General features: G+C 28.7%; 1 pseudogene; it reads right to left on the bottom strand.

The window, feature by feature from the left end:
* Positions 1–7,128: 7,128 nt before the first annotated feature.
* On the bottom strand, positions 7,129–15,755 carry LOC111032400 (annotated as a pseudogene).
* Between the last annotated feature and the right edge of the window lie 25 nt (positions 15,756–15,780).

The following is a 15,780-nucleotide window of genomic DNA, read 5'->3' as shown; positions in this document are numbered from 1 at the left end:
ATATTAAATATTTAAATAATGATACAAATATGTTAGGTACTATTTGTCTAAATCACAAAGTTTATAGAAGTGGTGTATACAAATATTATATTGTATTACATTTATATGCACTTTACTAACACTCAACTGCAGCAAACGACACACTGACACTATATAATTGTTATGACTTGAGTTTTTTAATCTACCACATATTATTAATTTTAATAACGCGTTTATTATTCAAAACAATACAAATTACTAACAAACGTGATAACTATAAATATATATTTATATTATATTATATTCAGTATATTATTCTGTTCTGTGATAATATATCATATAATACGGATTATTTAACAATATCTGATAGTCACCAACAACCAAGGCCGTAACTGGTGGGGGGGGGGGGGGCCCGGGGGGCCCGCCCCCCCCCCCCGAAATTTTTAAAAGTAGAAACATTTTAGCGGTGAATATTATTTAACTATACTAAAACTATACCTAGAAAAAATGTTAGACCCCCCCCGAAATTTTTTTCCAGTTACGGCCTTGCCAACAACAACCATTCTTATAAATGCATTTGACAACTCGTAGCTCTATAATAAACACGTGCACGTGAGTTACAGACAACGTTCAACCGGAAAGTTTTCTTCCAATCATCGTAAATTGTCAACCTCTTTATCTGGGTAGTAATATTCGAAGGGAAATGTTGTGGCGACCGATGAGTTATCGGAACCATCACATAGATTTTTGTTGTTCACTCGATGACTTTTGTCGGACACGTGGTGACGATTTTTGGGGTCGACGTGATGAACTTTTCTAGGTGGACGTCGACTTTGTTGCTGAACACGCTTCGTCTATATCCAATGCTCGTAGAGAGCCCGAAGTAGTGGACGTTTGCAGCTAACTCGGGGGGTCGACAACCGTGGGACACTCGTCTTTTGAATACGGGTGGACATTCGACGGCCACGTGTTGATTTTTGCCAGTCACGATTTTCATGGCCAAGCATTGTCTTTTGTTGTAGGTTTAACGATGATTTTTTATGATGGTGTGGTAAACGTCTACTTTTTTCGGCTGCAGCTTGACGAACTTTGCGCGGCTGCAAATGTCGACCTTTGCTGGCCAAGGGCTGTCTTGTATTTTGTTGGTTTCTCATCATTTCTATAGAAGGTATAATATCACGTTCTATTAACATATTGAATTTATATGTCTGTTAAAAAAGATTAAACGTGTTGGACAAATTTGGACAGTCAATTTATTTCGAATTACGACCACAAAATATGTTGGGTTACCCTTGCGTTTGCATGTAGTTTTGTCATTAAACAGTAATATAATACGATTTAAGATTTATGTTAGTCATTCATACCGTAAAATTAATAAATATGCATTATGTCAAAATATTGTATTCGTTCACTCTCTAATTATCGATGTCGTTGGTTTTCGCGAGTATCTCGAGGAAGATATTATTAAGCTTAAGTCCAACCAATTTTGTTTTAAACAAAAGAGCTATTTAAATAATTAAAATTGAAAAATTAGTTGAAATAAAATGGTTTTAATTTAATTATAAGATTCTCTAAGTTTTAAAAACATCATGTCTTTAGTATAAGTAAAAATGTTTTAAAAAAATAATAGCTGAACAATTATTTATTGTGTATCTTATTTTTGATTAAATAATTTGATTTTCTTAGTGTAAAAAGTAATATTTTCTTTTTACAAATAACATATATAAATGTATTATAACAATGATAATTGTTGTGCTATTATTTAATTCTTAAGATTTCGTTGAATTAAATTTGTACATTGATTATTTTTATGGTGACATTTTATACTTTTATAAGTTAGAAATCATCATCTTTTTTCTTTAAATGAATAGTCGTTTTTCATTAATCCTACGACACTTTTTTCTGAGTGTTATAATATAATGACTTTATGCAAACATTTATAGTTATATTGGTTTACAAAGATGTGTATTTTTTAAGTGCCTAAAGGTACTTATTCGTAAAGTTGTAAAAATACCTAGAAAAAATTATTCCTATAAAATGGTTGAAAATATTTCTTGTACATTTGTAATGTATCTATAATTAGAATAGAGTATAGGTAGGTAATAATTAGAGCTAGGATTTTAAAAACCTAAAAATTACACAAAAATGCACTAAAAAAATGCAAAAAATGACCTAAAAACTTTAAATAATGAACTTAAAAAATAACCAAAAAATGTACTTAGATGAGCGAAAAAAATTTATTTTAAAAATAAATATTATTATTAATTATTAACTATGAACACAATAGACTTGTGAATGTAACCGTTTCCTGATAAAATTATTCTGAAAAATCAATAAAAGTATAAATTAAAATAATTTAATCAAAAATATATCATTTTTTTTTCACCTGTACCCTTATTATTGCATTGCACAATTAGATGATTTTTAAGATTTTCAAACAGGAAGCTGCGATGGCGGTCAGATAAAATATTTTTATATGAAGAAAAACTTCGTTCAACGTCCACAGAAGTAACAGGGGCATATTTGAAATGAACCATATCATTTAAAGTTAGGTCTTCCAGAATATCATCTCTACTTGTTGTATTTTCACCGTCCAGAATAGCAAATATATTTTTGGAGGCAACTGCAACATTACAAACTTTACAAAAAAGCACCATACCGTCCGTAGAAAAAATATCGGCACCAAACTCACTCATAAAACTAAGTAAACGACTTCCTACTGCTGACTTAATTTTTGGCATTTTGTACAATTAAGATCGGTAGAACCACTTAGGTACGTGTCGAATTCACTACTAAAGCTACTTTTGTATATCTAAATAGTTATGGGTTCGTTCGATATTTAATCTTATCGGATAAATCAACAATTAATTATATTACTTTTTCAATATCAATGGACTGGAGTAGGTAATTACCTATAAAGGTACTTATTGGGATTACCTTTACAAAAAATATTAAAAAAGCTTAAAATAAACAAAAATTAGTTTAAATACACAAAATGAAAGTAATATTTGTAATATTAAGTAAAAATGATACTACTTATTTTATACAGTGTTTTCTATACCTATACAATTATTTCATGACGATTAGTCCCATTGAGTTTCATAAATATTAATTATTGATTAAAATATTGGAGAACTGTCAACACACAATGCGGAGACATGGAGTTATACATTGGTAATATGGTTATAGATATTGCAAAATTGCACAAAAAACCAAAGTTGTTGAACGTCAATGCATGATACCAAATACAAACTAATAAACTATCTATAATTGACTCTCTGTGGTCCATAATTGAGGTAAAAATCATATTTGTATACGAATGTAGGTATACTTAACTATATTTTAATTAGTAATATAATCATTAATTACTATGTATTTAGTATCTACAAATCCTATACAATATTCATTATGCATTTAGCATTTATGCGTCAGGCGAGTATAACGGGTAGAAAATACGGATACTAATTAGTAATTACATTTTATGATAATATAACCACAATGATATCTGGGTGACAGGCAGCATTATACATTCATTACGTTACTAGTTTTTTTATGAACATTCATAACTCAAACTATATTATCTGCACTCTGCAGTTTATTATTCAATGTCGTACACAGATATTTTCAACGGTGGGAGGGGGTGTTATTAAAAATTTTTTATGCATATATACCTATGTATATCAATATATTTTTTAAAAATTACTAATTTTTATACATCTTAAGCATTACAATTTTTAACCCCTACCCCCCCCCCCCACCATTTGTAATCCACTGCTATTATTAATATATACCTAGGCATCAAAAAATTTAAAAAGCTTAAATTGAATAAATCAGATTAAAATATAATATTTTTTATTGGCATTTGATACTGAATTTAAACTTGTTTTGCTTAATTAGAACTTTTTTGTCTGTCCAAGTTTAAAATGTAATATGTATATAACTATTTTTAAAGATACCTAAGTAAAAAAGTCTATACTTAAAACGAAAAAATCAAGTTTGATTTTAATTATGCCTACGAGAGATGAAAAATACAATTTTAGGACATAATACCTAGCCCAAATTACAGTGGTTTCTCAAGTTGAATTTAAAATTATGGAGCTGGCTGTTGTAATATGTTATTGCCAATTTGGAGAGTATTTAATTGTATTACTGCGACACGAGCACAACGTTATAACGTGATGTCGTTCATCTATCGTTTGAGCTCAGTCACGCAAGCCTCTTCATATATTATCACCTACATGGCTACATATCACTTAAATCGTTTTCATATAGGTAGTATTAAATGTTTTATTTTGAAAGAATTACAAGATAATCATAATAAACAATAATATAATATTTACAATAATTTTTTTTCGGATGGGGAGAAAAAATAATATGAATAACACTTCTTGGAAATTGATTGGTTTGGATATGAATATTAAATTGTTTTAATTGAGTCACAGGGGAAAATAAAACGCAATGGAATTATTTCAAGCACTATTGTCTATTAAAATTCATTTGTTTAAGAAACAATTACTGTACACGTTGTAAATTATGAACAGTTAATATTAAATCATATCATAATAATAGTGCAGCTTGGGACATACAAATGCTAACATTTAATGAATGGCAACGATGATGGCACCAGAAATGGATATCCTACACAAATAAACTAAATCACATCAAACATAACACTGAAAATTGGACATTTCCTACCGAAATACCCAGACAATTTGAAGTTATCTTTACAAGACTCAAAATCGGACACACTCAATTTTCCACAGTTTTTTAATGGCCAAAGAAGAACCCCCTACCCCCAATATGCACTTCGTAGTTAATATCATCCAATTCATCACAGCCACCAAACTTCAAACCAAAATTTAAAACATAATATTTAGAATAAGTAGACAATATAGGTAATAAATTAAATTATTTTTAAACCCAACAGCCCATGTTGCCAAGGGCGTCAGTCGTTTCCGCCAAAACGAAAAAGGTTCGATTTTCATTTTCGCCAAATCTATTTCTGCCTACCTGTCTAAATATTATGAAAACCATTTAGAGTTACCCGGGAACCACCACGAGGGGGTGGTTCTCATTGACCCCCAAAAATTGTTTGACTTAATTTTTAGATTAAAATTAAGTTAATTAAAATTGAATTTGCCTTACAATATAATATGTAACGTCGAATATTTTTGAATAATTATTTAGTATTTATTATTTTGAATAATTGTTATATACCTTTTTAAAAAGGTCATTAAAAAATATTTTTGTTTTTGCATTCGTTTTTTAGTTATTGCGTTATTTGTATGAATTAGTCGTTTTTTATATTACATCTGATAGGTTTTTGCATGTATAAGTTGCAACTGTTAATTTTAATGCATACGCTGTTTTGAACATTTGAAATTAAAATATTTAAAGGGTTCTCAAACTCCAACTCAATAATATTTGTAGAAATAGATTTGGCGGAAATGAAAATCGAACCTTCTTTGTTTTGGCAGAAACGAAAGTGGGCGGAAACGAAAATCGAGTTTTGAAGTGGAAACGAAAATCGAGTTTTGAAGCGGTAACGATGACCACCCGTTGCCAATCGGCTCGACGGTCTTTTATTCATAATATATAAAAAAAGAAATAATATAGGTACCTTAAATTTGGGAAAATTGATGTATTTTACATTTTAATACTGTTATGAACTCTCTCTTAGTCTCTTCCACACAGCCTATGGTTTGGATGTAATCAACTGGCAACTTATGTAATTTTTTTCTTATAAATTGCAAATTTATAGTTGAAAGAATAATAAATATTATTAATATGTATACAATAATGCACCATTTAAATTTTAAATCTGGAAGCTCATAAAAAAAAAAAATTTTAAAGGCTTAGTTATTAAATACTGTACTACTGTATAGACGTACAGTACCTACTTATATTGTATCTATTATTCATTAATCCTATATGTAAATATAATATACTTGTAAAGTTATTTATTTATTTTTACCTTAACAGCCGCAATGGGTAGAATCGGGTAAAATACAGTGGATATAATATACATTAACATACATAATAAATATACAAATGTTCAAAATTATTTACCTACATTTACAGTTTGAACATTGGATCGTAATTAAAATCATAATTATCTAATTCATTATATATGACTAGTATATAAGCGATGTATTGGACTGTTAAGAACGTAATTTTTAGAAGTAAAAGGAACATGGAAACTATTAGGTTAGTTCTTGAGTTAAATGACGTGACATGGAACCGAATAAATTGTACCAATTCAGAGCAGTTTAACTTACCATTGTTTAAGTTATATACCTGCTACTAACTGACATCAGAGAGTTTACAACCTAAAGTAAACTCAAACAGTCAACCATATGCATAAAGCGTTTTAGTATGTTTTGGTTTTTTTCGACTTAGGACTCTCTGATAGGTTTTGTATCTTTGACCCAAAAATGTACATTTTTAGATCAATCTCAATATTGCACAGTATGCACTACCTATAGATCCGGACCAGATAGCTTGTGTCTTTGAAATCAGAACATGTTATTTTTATGAAACGAAGTATCTACTCTAAAAGTACAGAAAAAATAGGTGTAGAACTGTTGAAATATTTGTTTTTACTTTTTAGTTATCTAACAGGTATCAAGGAAACTATATAATATAAATTATTGTAGTAGGAATCTATATTGTACAAATAATACCTTATCTTAAATGTAAAATTATTGAGTAAAACTAAGAATAATTCATCAAAAGTACCTAAATGATCTGCAGCTATTAACTCTATAAGGAGATCTATACTACGCACTAGTAGACACTGCGTTTATTAAAATTAAAATTAAATTATTAAAATATATAATATATTAATGGTTACTAAAAAGTTATTTAAATTTTAACATTTTTTTATTGAAAAAAAAATATAATAATGCATATTTGTTATTACATCGAAAATCAACATAGCTATAATACTTATTTATATAAAAATTATCTACCACGGTTAAAACAACAACAAAATATACTAATTATAATTTATAAACAATTAGATATTACTATTGTTTTGATTATATTATTTACATTTAATAAGCTCATCTTAATTATGTACTTAACAAAAACTCTGCAGTAAATTTAAATTTTATAAATGATTGCATTTATTAAACTAAAATATGATTCAATCTCTATAATATAGTATACTTTCATCTACATGGCTATTTTGTGAGATTTAAAGTTTATTGAAAAATACGTTCTGTTTAGGAACAAACCGCGGGTTACATGTAAAAACTATCCAAAACATAAAACCATAAAGTACACAATATAATAATAATAATCTACAGTGCGGATAAAACTCCGTTTACAATAATCGTATAAAATATTTAACATAAGCTACAACAAATTAAAGTGTAACATTTTAAATTATGGATTTGATTTTTTTTCTTTACATTTAAACATGATTTGTATTTATCAATATAAGCCGTATTACCTGCCGCCATTAAAACGTTTGTAGAAGAAAATTCCTTTATTGTTTTTTATGTAGAACAAATCTTTAGTTCATGTATCGATTATATATTTATTTTATTATATTTTATATTATATATAGGCATTTAAAATTGTAAACGCTTGATACGAAATTAACAATGAATGTATATTACCAAAAATGAGTTTAAATTAAAATCTTAGATAATATTATATTTATGATCTAAGATTAAAATACAAAATGTCAAGTATTTCTTATAAATACCAACTGAAAAAACCCGGAACTCCATTATAACCATATACCTTATACTAGGTAGTAGGTACTAAACAAGCAATGCGTGTATAGAAAGCGGTACAACATAGACGGCACTTGTTGTTTACTCAATATGTATGGTAGTGAGGGGTAGTAGGGTAAGATATATATTATATAGATTATTGTATTTTGTCGTCAAGACAGCCTACATCACTGCTAGATGTTGTACCGCCGTCCGTTGTTATACACGGTTCTTGTCCAGTACCTAGTATAAGGTATATGGTTATAACCCGAATGGGGTTCTCTTCTGGTATGTTATTTAAAGGATTTAAGTATTTCAAAAAAAGTCCAGCTGACGAGAAGTGAGCGCTCAAAGTCGATGGGCGACGTAGAAATCTTGTTGGAACCCGGAGTTCTCCGTATTGTACGTACTATAGAGTAGAAACTGTACATCACGAATTAAAATAAACTGGATATCCAACGACCTACATGAACACCTATTTTTTTAGACCCAAACTGAGTTGTCAGAAAATGTGTTGCAAACTACACATAGCGCTTGTTATCATATTACTGGTAACTTTTATAAAATAATTTAGCTTCAAATCTGTAAATAGTACGAATTTAATCAATGCTTAAATGCTTTAAAATTATCATTACATTATATTTTTATATTTTATATATTTTAGAATACTCAATCTATTAGTATACATTTCATTCTCTTGGATCTCTAGTATACTTTTACACTTTTAGAAATTAAGTTTAGGATTTTCTTATCATGTACCATTGAGAATCCAGTATATTTTAATTCGTTTTGTACATAGTTTTAAAAAGCGTGCAAATTATTTTGATAACCAATAAAAGAAATTTGTCACTTGTAGCGCTCGCATCAGCTCTCACTTTTTGTGACCCGGACTCATAAACATACTCTAAGACCTAAGTTGATATTTTAGATGATTTCAAGGACATCATCTTTCGAGTGTTAATGAAATGAAAAAATATAAGGAATTTTCTAATTCTTAATACATAACTATCAACTACTTGTTTCTTAATGGTAATGAGTTTTGTTTAGTTCACAAAACTTAAATGTATAATTTTGAAATGAACGGAAGAAGATATACGTTAAGTACGCAAAAATAACTAGTGATGTGACTACAACAGTGATTATATCTAGCATCAAGTATTGGTACCAAGTCAGTTTAAGAGCTTTAGAGTTTAAATGGTAAGCTCCATTATGGCGTAGTACATATTCGAACCAATAGTTGACCATTTCTGATGGCGGAACTGGTCGGTCCTTGAAGCGTTTCGAAACGGTTTTTGCACGAAGAAAGTACCTATACAAAGCAAAGACAGTAATGTATTAATTTAACTTTTTTTTAAAATTAGATTAAATAAAAAAAATTTAATTTACCTATTATAAATAAAGTATGAATTATATATTCATTAAGATTTAAGGTTAAAATAATTTTAAAAAATTGTTTAACATGATTATAACTATTATTTACTATATCTTTACTAGTGACCTCAAAAGTTATAAACTCAATTAAATATTTAAATCTGAGTAAATACCTTAAAAGTTTAACCTGTTTATTTTAGGTAACATTCAAAATTCAAATATAAAGTATTTGCGTATGTTATTAATGTGATCAGGATTTAATTGTACCTAATCATAAATAAAGTAAGTATAATAAGATTAAATATATACGACCAAAATAGTTAATTTATTTTTAAGAAATAAATAATAATACGTAATAATTTAATATAGTAGTATTTAAATCATAAGTAAATATCGTAAATCGTAATTAATCCATAAGCATAATTGCTAATATTATTATAATATATTATTATTATTCTAATGAATAATATAGGTAAATAGTGGTTAATATTTACACTAAATCTTCAACGAATAACATAATGGATTGTTGCCTGTTGGAGTGTTGGATTATATTAAATAGGTGATACCCATTATTGTTAATGACGATCATGTTTAAAATAAATAACTGTTTATACTAAAGTACTTATACTGATCAAATAAACGCAACAATCGGTGTTTTATCTTAATTATTCTATATTATGTTGAACTGTAGACATTAAGATTATTTTTATATAAAAATTCAAATTGGCTAAGTTTATTTATTATTTTTTAGTAAAATGAAAACAATCTGTTATTGATTTATTAATGGTACCTAATTATAATAGTAATTGGATCGAACGACTGAATATCATTAAATTACAATAGCCATTATATATTAAAACCATTCATAAAATTTTTTAATAATGCATGTTAAACATCCAACAATGCGTCACTTTTAGAAATAGGTAGGTAGGTATAATTAGGACGATGATAGTGTGTATACACTAAATTCACTTACTTTTTATCATTTATGAGCTTGTTAATTTTTTCCAAAAACGCAATTTTATTAACAGTCAATAAATCCATCGATAACGCCATTCCCGCGTCCACCAAATTACCCACGTTTCTTGGTTGGTCATAATAAAGAGGGAATCCGAGAACTGGAACTCCAGCATCTACGGCTTCATACACTCCAGATATTCCACCATGGCTTATAAATAACTTTACATTTGGATGAACTGCAATTTAATTATGATAACTTATAATTGTTTTGACTGTAAATTTAATATTTTAGTAACTTACGAAGAATATCTCTTTGTGGGAACCATTTTCTGGTCATTATATTCTTGGGCAAGCCACTAATTTCACCATCATACTTCCACAATACTCTTTGAGGAACTTCTGCAAACGTTTCAATGAATGTTCGTTGAATGTGTTTCGGTAGGGTTGACATTGATGACACGGATCCAAATGTAAAGTATATTATTCCATGTGGTGAATTTTCAATAAATTCGAATATGTCCTGGTGTATAAAAATTATACGATTAGAAAGACTGATGAGTAAAACTTAAAAGCGTTGTTATAGTACCAACATTGACAATACTCACGTCCGGCAACACTCCAGGGGGCTGCAGGTGGATGCCACCGATCTGTATCATGTTGACCGGGAAAGGTCGAGGCGATTCGGTGATGAAATGCGTGTTGATGAACACCAACGACGGATTGTGCCGGACGCCGTCGTAGAACTTCGGTTCGTGGTACATCATCCGGACGTTCGTCAACCAAGGCACGATCTTGACGTACGCGAACAGTGCTACGTTGGCCAACCGCTGCATGAAGCCGTCCATGGCCGCGCCGTTGTACAGCAGGTTGGGCACGTACGACGGGCTAGGCTCGGTGCCGAATATCAACATCTCCATGGGCGTGATCATCGACGACGGGATCGCGTAGATTTCGGGCACGCGCAGCCTGTGCGCCAGGTATGACAGGCACGGCGAGTAAAACGGCTCAAGCAGGACCACGTCGTAGCGGCCGTCAGCGCCGCGGCTTAACAATTCTCTGATCGGCGCGAAGTCGAAGAATGCGTCGCAAATGTCGCGCTCGTGGCTGCGCTCCGGCATCGGCGGCAGCAAGTTCACCACCGACCCGAACTGTTCGATCATGTCCACCGCGTCGGTCACCGGGTAAACTGGGAACACCCGCGACGCGTCGATTTCCGTGTAGTTCTCGCGATCGCCGGTGGGCAGCGGCGTGATGACGGTCACCTGGTGCCGGACCGCCAACAAGTCTAGTATGGACTTCATGAACTGCCAGTGGCTCTTACTGCCCTGAGGTTCGATCGCCAATATCCGAGCTCCGAAGATGACCCCGGGACACGATTGCACGGCTAGCAATGCTAGCAACAGTAACATTTTCATCCTATACAATATTATACAGGTAATTATATTTTAGACTTTAGAGTACCGCAGGGACGTACCTAGACATTTTTTAAGGGGAGGGGGTGAACCTTTAAATTAAAATGTTGATCATTATCATTTTGCTGACAATGAGAGTAATTTTATACATTAAAAAGAACGTAAATCTGTTGGTACTTTTGAGGGGTTAAAATTGAAAATGTCCGGTACTTTTCAAAAATAATTGAGTAAAACAATAACCTAACCTAACCTAACCTAACCTAACGAGAATTTTCAAGCACATCTATAATTTATTACCAACAAAATCGATATTTTATTTTTTGAAATTCAAAAACGAATAACTGTATGGGTACTTGAAATTGTTATCAAATGTTTATATCATTATTTCTTATTATTTATTTCAAATAAAATTAGTGACACCCAAATAATTATGACATTTTATTTTAATTGTCGATTAATGACAATAATTTAATAAATCTTACAGTATATTTTATTGCTTAAGGTTGATAATTTAATAAATGATTAAGATAATATGGTAATTAAACAATATTTTTTAAAATTCATTAATACAATACTAAAAAGCAAATAAATCCTATAAGTACATTATTAAAATATATGCATACAAATACATTATACAATTTACTTATAGATTATGCATATACAAGTTTATTTACTAACCTTATTTGTATAGAACCCAAAGAAATACATAAATTAATTATTATGAACCGTGGTATTTTGAATGAAACTCTTGTTCGGTGGAGTATGAACGAATGTCAAAATATATTTAATACGACTCGAAAAGAAACATTAAACGCAAATAGTGTAGGTACATACTAAGTACATAAGATAAAAACAATTAACCGATAAACGTGCAAATCTTAGTAGAAATCTAATTCAGATAATATTATATACATATATGTATTAATTCATTGCAATTAACAAAAATGCAGGTCAATGAACCTAAAACCACTATCATAATACTGGCATAAATATATATTTATTTATTTTCTAATAACATATAATTAGAACAAACCTATTTTTTTTCTCATACAATATTGAAATTGCAGCGTTTAAATAAACTTTTGCATATATGTACACAATGTATAAAATAAACAATACTTATTAGTTATTACCAATACAATTTAATGAAAATTTACTTAGCTAACTGAATTGGTAGGTACGTTGTAGATGGAATTAAAATGTTAAGATATTTTATTAAAATTATATTTTGGTTCCTACATGTATGGATTACAATCACCTATTTGATAACACACAAATTATATAGTAAATTTAAGCTAGAAAAAAATAATCAATTCACATTTCATAAATTTTGAATTTCGGTAAATTTATCAAAATGTGTTGGAAAATTTTCAATGTTTAAAAACTAAACTGCACATGACAATAGGTGTATTAAAACATTGCAAATTAAAAAAAAATAGAAGAATTTAATCTCAATTTTTCTTAATATTACATTTCTCTACTCTTGAAATTAAAACACTTTGTTTAATTATCTCTAGTTTATTTCTTTCAAGCCAAGTTTATGTAATATATATATGATACGTATCGTAACTTAAATAAACTAAATAATTGTTATACAAATTTATGTTTATTTTAAAATACACCTAGTTAATTATACATTTATTGCTTTTTTAAGAAATAATCGTAATACATATAAATTTGAGTACCTATCTAGCATAAAATGAATCTCTCCGTATATACTTATCCTCCCTTCCTACAATGCTATAATGCAAATGGCATATATACTAAATATAGGTACTGTATAATGTTTACTATGCACAAATAAATAAACTTCGAATAACAATGCTATTAAAGTCCATACATATAAAATGTACTATGCATTTTAAAACAAAATAAAAATAAGATACATGTTACAAAATAATTGCACGTCATACATATTAGTTATTGCATAAACTAATATACTTTTGCCCCCATTTCTAAATTGAACAACGTAATTTAGCCTGAATAAGGTATAGGTTATTCTGCGTAAATGTGTGTGTATATATTATGAAATTTTTCAAATCTAATTTTTTTATTATTCGAATATCTATAGTTGAATATATTTACATAATTTATTTCTAAGAACTACATAAATAATTATTACAATTTATGATCAATTATAATTGAGTAATCTTTAAATTTGGTGTAAATAATAATATTTATAAGTAATGTCTTTTAATTTTTTTCCTATCTATTCTACTGCCCTTTATTAAATTAGTGTAGCAATATTAGGACTAACTGTGTAACAATAGAATATAATTATTAAGCGTATTATTATCTTATTATCATATTTATATACGTGTTACTATAGTTACTATTGCACAAATGGTAAGGTAATTTATTGTATTAACAACTTATAAACGATTTTTATTTCATCATACGAGATTTATTAATTATTTAAATATTTAAATGATGGTAAGTAGTGGTTTTTCGGTTAGCAAACGGTTTAATTTATTTATAAGGAAATAGTATTTTAATTAAGCTGTAAAAACTGCATTATTTTTCTTTAAATTACCTAGCAGTTACAAATTAATTTTTAAATCGTTAAATTAATAATGATAGTTAGAAAAATACTAGGTAGATAAATAAACTGAAGTTGTACTAGTTGTAGTGAGTGTATAATCATAATAATTATGTATATTTAAATGTTAATAGTTAGTAGTTACTATTAATTTAACTATATTATGTTACCACACCATAATGAGCACTAAATAATCATTTTTTTTGTATGACACATTTATGTATTTGAGATAATAATATTGTTTAAGATTTTGTTAAAAATTCTTTAACAACTAAAATATAAAAATAATTTAAGATTATTCAATATTCGCCCTTTATAATATGAAAATATAGTGTAAAGTATGTATCTAAAGTTCTAACTACGTTACATTTTTGAAAAGTAAAACTCAAAACATTTATTATAAGCATGAAACTCGTCAGCCGTCACCATATAACTTAAACATTAATTTCAGATAAAAAAATCACACCGAATTAAACACAAACCTCCTAGTAACGTACCTTTGAATATTTTAATCAGTGTTAAATCTGAGGTAGGGATAAGAAATCAAATGCTAACAAAATTTAAACTTTCAAAAATCAAACTATTATTTGCAAAATCACCAATGAACTACTATTATCATCATACCTAACCATACAGACCTAAATATTAAAACCATACATGATCATGTACATTTTTTATAAAAGATTCCACTCCAGACTCTCTTAAAAACTTACCTCTTTATATTTAAAATAGCCTCAATAACAAGTCATAATTCTCCGAGAACGATTAAATATAAATAAACTATACATTATGTATGATTAAGTAAAGACAAAAAGTATGTGACTTCTACCATCAAACTGATCACTATTTATATTAATTTAATTCATATAATTCTAACTATGCTCTAACTATTTGGGTTTAGATTGTATATATATTAAAACAAATATATTTAAATATTAATTGCGGGATAAGGGAATCATTCCCATGACATCCACCTTGCTACGCCACTGAAATATAATGTAATAATTAAAATATCTGATGGAGTACCCAAGTCACAATGAACAAAAATGAAAGAATTAAGACAGTATATTAATATATATATATATATATATATATATGTACACCCAACTAGTTGTGTGGATTTTGAGTCAATTTTATAACATTTTATCTAAACTTTCATGATTTTTCTGAAGCCAGTTTATTCTCTCTGTACGAATTTATTTTTTGTATACAAGATTATGATCACCCAATTTTTTTAAACCAATTTTGTTCATAGACTTCAATAATTTCTAAGACCTAAATTGAATTTAAAAAAATTGTAACTACACATTTTCCAAAAAAAATGAGACCATGTGTTTGGATCGCTAGATCACATTGAGTGAATACCAAAATTAACTTTAAAAAAATGTCACAAAAATGTATGAAATTGAGAAATTAACGTCGAGCCATTATTTTACGAACATACCAATCACCATAACTATTTTTTTCGTAACTTCTTTAATAATGATTTTCGCAAAAAATTTCACAAGGTTTCAAAATTAAGGTTGAAAAATACGCCTTTCAAATTTGTTTTGAAATCAATGAGGGGCGTGGCAGTAAAGTACATTTTATCCAAAATACTAAGACTGACCATTTATTTCTTGGTGACTTTAATAGTCGAAACATAGTTTATTAGTTATTAAATTTAGCTACCAACCAGTTAGTAAACAATTTTAAGACTTACCTACTTATTTGACAAGAAGTCACGAAAAGTTCTTCTTTTAGTCACGAAAAAAATTGTTTTTCCAATATACCTATATTATATTATACCTATACT

This window comes from Myzus persicae, unplaced genomic scaffold (assembly GCF_001856785.1).
Source record: "Myzus persicae strain clone G006 unplaced genomic scaffold, MPER_G0061.0, whole genome shotgun sequence".
In the NCBI taxonomy this organism is placed as follows: Eukaryota; Metazoa; Arthropoda; class Insecta; order Hemiptera; family Aphididae; genus Myzus; species Myzus persicae.
The sequence above is the reverse complement of the archived record's forward strand: the minus strand, read 5'-3'. Positions and strand labels throughout refer to the sequence as shown.